We start from the raw sequence: 7057 nt of genomic DNA, 5'->3' as shown, positions 1-7057 counted from the left end.
TACAGGATGTGCCAGGTGTTGCCATGGAGACGGGAGGACAGCGCAGGGATGTGGGGAACGGGGTGGAGGCCTTGGCTGCACCCCAGAATGTCACTCTTGCTGTCACGCTATCACCGGCCTCTGACTCACTTCGGCCGCTCTGATTGGGGACAGGAAGCGGGCATCTGATAGTTCTGTTTGTCGTGGGTGACCGGCCCAACACTGAACCAGGCGAGGCGAGGATGAAACGCCCGCCAGCCCAGGATCCAGCCTCCTTGGGGAACAAGGACCTCGCAGGTGGGGTATGGCCTAGGCGCTGGAGTGAGGGGACCCCACTTGTCCCCGCATGGTGGTTGCTCCTCCAGTCCAGTGGCCCCCTCTCGGGGGTGAGAGAAGATATGGCCAAGGCCCTGGGGTCCTCACAGCTCTCTCTTCAGACATGTGATGACTAAGCAGCCCCCAGCTCCCGTGGGGGTCTCCTGTCCTCAGGCAAAGCCATCAATGCTACCAAGGTGTCCCACCCATTCCTGCTCCCCTTACACCGGCCAGGAACACAGCGCTGGCTCTGCCCGGCCCCGGCCTGACCCCAGCATGACCCCGGCATGTCCCCGGCATGGCTGTTTATGGCTGAGATGCCAGGGTCTCACACTGGTAGCACCACCTCTCCTGCTCCAGGGCAGAGGCTCCCCCCAGCTTTTGACTTCCAGTCCAGTTTCTGGGCACAGCTGCAGTCTTGACGCTGGGGACCTATAGGGTTGTTGGGTCACTCAGTTCTGGCCGGCAGGAGCAGGGGGAGGGGGGCGCTGAGCCCTCTCTGCAGCGGCTCTCAGGCCAGCCAGCCGCTTCCTCCGCCTTTTTTCCCCCACAAAGCTGAGGCTGAGGGTGGGGCTCTGTCCTGGTGGGTCCCTTGTGGCTTTGGGGCAGGACAAGGGGGCAGCTTGGTGGCCCTTGCCCTCTGGGCTCCGTGGGGCTGGCATTCTTCCTCCAGAGTAAGGAGGTGGGCACAGCAAGGTCCAGCCACCTGCCCAGATCATCCTGCTGGAGTGGCCAGGCCTCCTGCTCAAGGGGACTGGAGGGGTGGTGGAGAGAGTCTTGAATTCCACCCCTACTCAAGGTACTTTTAACCCAGAGGTCAACATCTGCCCCCTGCCCAGACCTGGCAAGGCCTGGACCAGCCACACACCTGAAGTGGACCATCAGACGTGGCTTCCACCCTTCACAAATACAGTGGGTTGGACGGCTGTCCCCAGGCCCCACCGGCCCCTGATTGCCACCCGTCTCGGCGGCCCTGCGTACGGGCCAGATGCCTGGATGCTTTACCACAACCAGCCCTGGTGGGAGCATCTGGCAGGCCAGGCACACTGCTTGGGGAGGCTTTCATTGTCTGATTAATTCTGTCCTTAAAACACCAAAACCCCATGTGTGGGAGGAACTGTCGTCCTCACTTTGCCGGTGACACAGGCAGGAGGCTCCTGGCCAGGGCAGGGCCAGCGGGATTCGAACCCAGGCCTGGGGCCCCAGACTCTGGGAGATGGTGGTACCCTGGCCCCAGCACCCACAAGCTCTGTGTTAAGTGGCCAGTCACCATCCTCTGGGCCTCAGGCTCCGCGGGAAAAGTGATCATGGGACCGCTTGATGCAGGGACAAAGTGATGAGTCAGCCAAGCGTCCCCGGAGCTGTGTCTGGTCCCAGAAGTGCCCTCACCTCTCTCGCGGGTCGCACCCCTCACCCCAGGCCCTGGGCCTGCGCGAGCTGAGGCTCCTGCTTCGTTGTCTGAGAGAAGGGGCAGTCACTTAACATTGCTTTTTGCACATTTTAACGTGTCTGGAATTGCAGTGCCTCCCACGTCTGTCTTGACAGTTAAATGGGCAGCACCTTTGTGCCCTGGCACAGCTGCCCGTCCACAGTGCCTCAGTGTCGCTGCCCACGTGTGGGTCGGGACCACCCACCCAACAAGCAGCTGCTGACAGCTGATGTCACAGATGGGGAACCGGCAGTTTGGGGAGGGGTCACCATGTCTCCCTGTGCTGATTCCATTACGAAGAGGGGCCGGGCCCACCACAACTGTGAAGGGGAAGTGTGCCTGAGACAGGAATTATCTCCGTGTTGACAGGGGGCTGAGTGGGCTGCCACTCTCTCGAAGCCGGGAACTTCCCTGAGAAGGAGGAAGGCTCCTTATTCCCTTCTGCTTTGCTTTGGGACCAAGAGAGAGCCATTGGGTGCCCACAGGAGGGTCATTCCCTGGGCCTGAGGGGCCAAAACCCCCACGGGCTGGGGTGTGCCCTCCCAGCAGCGGATAAAGGGAGGGGAGGTAAATTTGGTTTCCCGGCAGGGCATGCTGATGGGAACGCTCGTGTGCGTGTTGATTCTCTGAATCACTGGGCAAACAGAATTCCGCTAAGGTCGCCTGGCTGCTGAGGCCCTAAGACCCATGGTTCTGCCCACCCCACCAGCTCCTGTCCCCAGGGAGGGCTGCGTTGCTGCCACAGCGGCTCCCTCCAGGGCAGCTCTGGGCTGGAGTCCCTTCCCCTACAGGGCTCAGGCTCCTGGAACCTCTGCACCCCCTCCTCAACTCCTTGAACCTCAGGAAACACAAAGGCCCCTCAGCCCCCTCCCCCACACCTCCTTCCTCAGTCACCCTCCCAGCTCCCGGCCCCACACACCTTCAGAGAGCCTGATGGAGGCCACAGTGTCCCCCAAGTGCTCTGAATCTGCTGTTCATTTTGGAGTGGCAGGTGTACACAGACTCGGGGGCACATCTGCTGACCCAGATCCCCCTCGAAGGCCAACGGCCCCCAGTTTCCTCTCACCCCTGACCCTCAAAGTCCTAAGGGTCTGTGACAGTGGGGGGTGGGGCCAGAAGCTGAGCACATTTTTGTCCCTCGTGGCACCAAGGGGTCAGGGAGTAGCTCTCGTGCCACTCAGAATCCCCCCTGCTCTGTCCCTTAAGGGGCCATAGTCACGGGGGCCGGTCCCCAAGCACAGCTGTATGTGAGTAGTTTACTGCCCCAGGCTGTGGGGGACTGCCGTCCTTAGCCTGCATTAGGAAGAGAAAATCACCAATCACTGTCCAGTCAGCCTGGGGGGCAGAGGGGGGGTAAGGCACGTCCCTCATGGTGGCTCCCCAGGGCACACGGGCCTGACAGGGAATGAGGGCACAAGTTGTCCCTCTGACCCCAGGACAAAAGAAACATCAGTGGGGATGGACGGGGGACTATCTAATACTATCAGCTCCTTTAAAGGTATTTTTCTCGGTATGAAATCATACTGGTAAAAATTAAAGCACTAATTCTGGGCACATCCCCAAAAGAACTAAAAACAAGATTTTGGTTTTTTTTAAGATGTAACTATTTTTTTTAAAGATTTTATTGGGAAAGGGCACAGGACTTTATTGGGGAACAGTGTGTACTTCCAGGACTTTTTTCCAGTCAAGTTGTTGTCCTTTCAGTCTTAGTTGTGGAGGCGCAGCTCAGCTCCAGGTCCAGTTGCCGTTTCGAGTTGCAGGGGGCACAGCCCACCATCCCTTGTGGGAGTCAAACCGGCAGCCTTGTGGTTGAGAGGACGCTGGCCCACGTGGGAATCAAACCAGCAGCCTCGGAGTCAGGAGCACGGAGCTCCGACCTCCTGAGCCACCGGCCGGCCCCCAAAACAAGGTTTTGAAGAGATGTTGGCACACCCACGTCATGGCAGCCTCATTCACTGCAGCCAGAAGGTGGACACAACCCGGGGGTCTGTGGATGGGGGAACGGATACAGAAGCCGCCGTCCCTCCACACACTGGAGTGTCACCCGGCCTTAAAAGGAGGACATCCTGACACCTGCTACAGCGTGGACGGACCTGGAAGACACTGTGCTGAGTGAAAAGAGCCAGACACAGAGGGACAATCCTGTGTGTGTGATCTCACTTCCATGAGGGTCTACAATAGTCAGTTTGTAGAGACAGGAAGTGCAGGGTGGTGCATGCGGCTGGGGGAGGGGGATGAGTGTTTCATGGGGACGGACAGCTTCAGTTTGGGACCATGAAGTTCTGGAGGTGACGGTGGTGAGGGCAGCACAACCATGGGAATATGCTTAGGGCACTGAGCTGTGGGCTTAAAAGCTGTTAAGATGGTAATATTTTGTTACTTATATTTTGCCACAATTTTTTAAATTGGAAAAAGAATTAAAGCAAACGATTTCACCCCCACCTTGAGAGAATACCCGTAAACCACGTGATGTGGTCCTGGCAGACCTGAGGGGGCGTCGGCAGCTCTCTCTCCTGTGTCCCATTCAGGGTCCTTCCCATTCCACAGCCCAGCCCAGACTCGCCCCGAGGCCCCTTCCATCCAAGCTCCTGGTTCATATAAAATACAGACCAGCCACATTTCTGGAGATGCTCACAGAAGTAATGGCTTACAAGGGATCTGAGCCTGGGCTGCCAGTTGTCCTGGGCGGGGCGGGGGCCAGCTCTAAGAGCACAGGAGCGGGACCCACTGTGGGGCTAGAAACCCAAGTGCTGGGAACTGCCCTGCCTGGGGCTCCCACTTGGCAAACACAGGGGCGTGTTGTGTGCTCACTTTCACACCGGGAACCTCTGAGGAATGTGCAGGTGAGCAGCCCCGGGTGCCCCATGCACACCTGAATCAGGCCCCCAGTGCCACGGGGTGCCTGGACTCTGGCATCCCACCTCCCCTGACCTCCTAGGACCAGCAGAACAAGGCTGCAATGTGTTCGGGCCCGGGTGGGGCAGGGCAATGCCATGTCCACCCTGCGGGACCGGGGACGTAAAAGCCAGGGACCCCGACAGTCAGGCCGTGACGCTGGCAGAGAAATGCTCACTAGACAATGACTGGTGCCACTGCAGTGTGTGTGCCTGACCCATGGCCCCTGCATTGAGGTCCCCACCTCTGCCCACTCTTCCACTGAGTGGCTCTCTCTCCCCAGCCATGTAGGCCCTCACCTGCTCAGTAGAGTTGGGGTACGCAGAGGGGTGCTGGGGGCCCCTGCCATCTTCCCCAGACAGACCCTGAGTCTCTGGCTGGAGGTTGAGCAAGGAGCTCTCAGGAGCCCTGGGCGCACCTGAGGCCCCCAGCACTTCTGGGCCCCACTCCTGAGGACAGACACCCTCTCTGAGCCCTGGGCTAGAGACAGAGCAACACAGATGGAGGGATGGCAGGGACCCGAGACCACACGTCCTCGAGCTGAGGAGGTTCAGAGACAGGGCCACTGAGACCCCCTGGCCCTTCCCACCCAGGAGCTCATGCCGAAACCCAGTCTCCACTGGCCGCTGTTGTGATCTACTCCACTCCCTGCTCAGCCCTCGGGCTGGGCCCCTCTCCTTGGTCATGTCCCCCTATCCCAGGCCCCTCTCCTTGGACATGTCCTCTGCTCTGCCCCAGTGGGTTGGCATTAGGGTTAGAAATGTGTTTCTGAGCATTTGGACATTTTCTATTAACTTTTGTTATCGGTTTCTAATTTGATTCCCTGGTTATCAGAGAACAAGCTATGTGATTTCAGTTGTATTGAACTTGTTGAGCATTCCCTGGCCTGGGGTGTGGTCCATGTGGGCACATGTCCTGTGGGCACTGAGGAGTATGTGTCCTGCAAATGTCGGTCACACCCTGTGGACGGTATCAAGTTCTCCCACGTCCGTGTTGATTTTCTCTCCAGTTTTCTATCCGTTGTTGAGAGAGGGACATTAACGCTACAATTTCACCTATAATTATAAATCTGTATATTTCTCCTCTCTGATTTCTGTTTCCAGCTCACATACTCTGCTTCTTGAATCTGTAGGTCTTTTGCTGAATTTGGGAAGTTGTCAACCCTTATTTCTTTCAGTACTTTTCAGACCATTCTCATCTACTTCTTTTCCAGATCCCCAGTGACGAGCATATTAGATCTTTTGTTATAACCCCTCGGGTCTCTGAGGCTCTGTTCATTTTATTTGGTCCGCTTTCTCTCCATTTATCAGTTTGGACAATTTCTATCGTCTTATCTTCAGTGCACTGACCCTTTCCCTCCATTTGCTGGTGAGCACATCCATTGAGGGTTATAGTTGTTTTTATTTCAATTACTGTAATTTTCAGTTCTAACATTGCTGCTGGTTCTCCTTTATATCTTTTATTTCTTTGCTGGGACTTTCTATTTTCCCACTTGTCTCAATGTGTTCATAATTGAACCATTCATTCTCTCTCTCTCTCTCTCTCTCTCTCTCTCTCTCTCTCTCTCTCTCTCTCTCTCTCGCTGCTTTAAAATCCTTTCTGGAGGGATGGCTGGTTCGCTTAGTTGGTTAGAACGTGGTGCTCTTAACACCAAGTTTGCTGATTTGATCCCCACATGGGCCACTGTGAGCTGCGCCCTCCACAACTAGAATGAAACAACTAACTACTTGATTTGTAGCTGATGGGCCCTGGAAAAACACACTTAAAAAATCCTTTCAGAGATGATAATTCTAACATCTCTGTCATCAGTGTAATGGTTATTTCTTTCTTCAGTTTGAAATCTTCCTGGTTCTTGGCATGATGAGCGATTTTTTAATTGAAACCTGAGCTTTTGGGTCTTGTCATGAGACTCTGGGTGTTATTTAAACCTGTTCAGTTGGCTTTCTCTAGCACAATTCACTAAGGGAAGGGGCACATATGGAGATCCAGCCCTCTGCTGACCTAAGGGTCCCCTCGCTATTGCTGGGCGGGGCAAGAGTCCGGCTCCCCGTGCGTCCTTCCCTGACATTCTGGAGGAAGGTAACCTTGTTACCACCAGCAGAGATGAAATCCCGGCTCCCTGCCTGCCTCTCTGACCCCCCCCCCCCATGAGAACACCTTGGGACTTTGGCAGCTGGGGCATGGGCTGGGGGCTGGGGGCTGGGGGCTGGGGGCTGGGGGCTGGGGGCTGGGGCAGAGTTTGCTGTGGTGTTTGGCTGAAGTTGGGCAGTTATTAAGTTATCAGCTAAAAGTTTCCTGTTTTGCAAGGCTTCCCCTTTCTTGATCAGTTTGGCTCTGAGTCTAGGATATATGAGATGAAAATAAAAGTCACCACCAAGTAGTGTCTTGGGTCCCAATGCTCCGACCAACCTGCCTTCTCTCCATCTTTCAGAGTCTTGT

Source organism: Rhinolophus hipposideros (assembly GCF_964194185.1).
Source record: "Rhinolophus hipposideros genome assembly, chromosome: 10".
Lineage (NCBI taxonomy): Eukaryota > Metazoa > Chordata > Mammalia > Chiroptera > Rhinolophidae > Rhinolophus > Rhinolophus hipposideros.
This window is presented reverse-complemented; position numbering follows the sequence as displayed.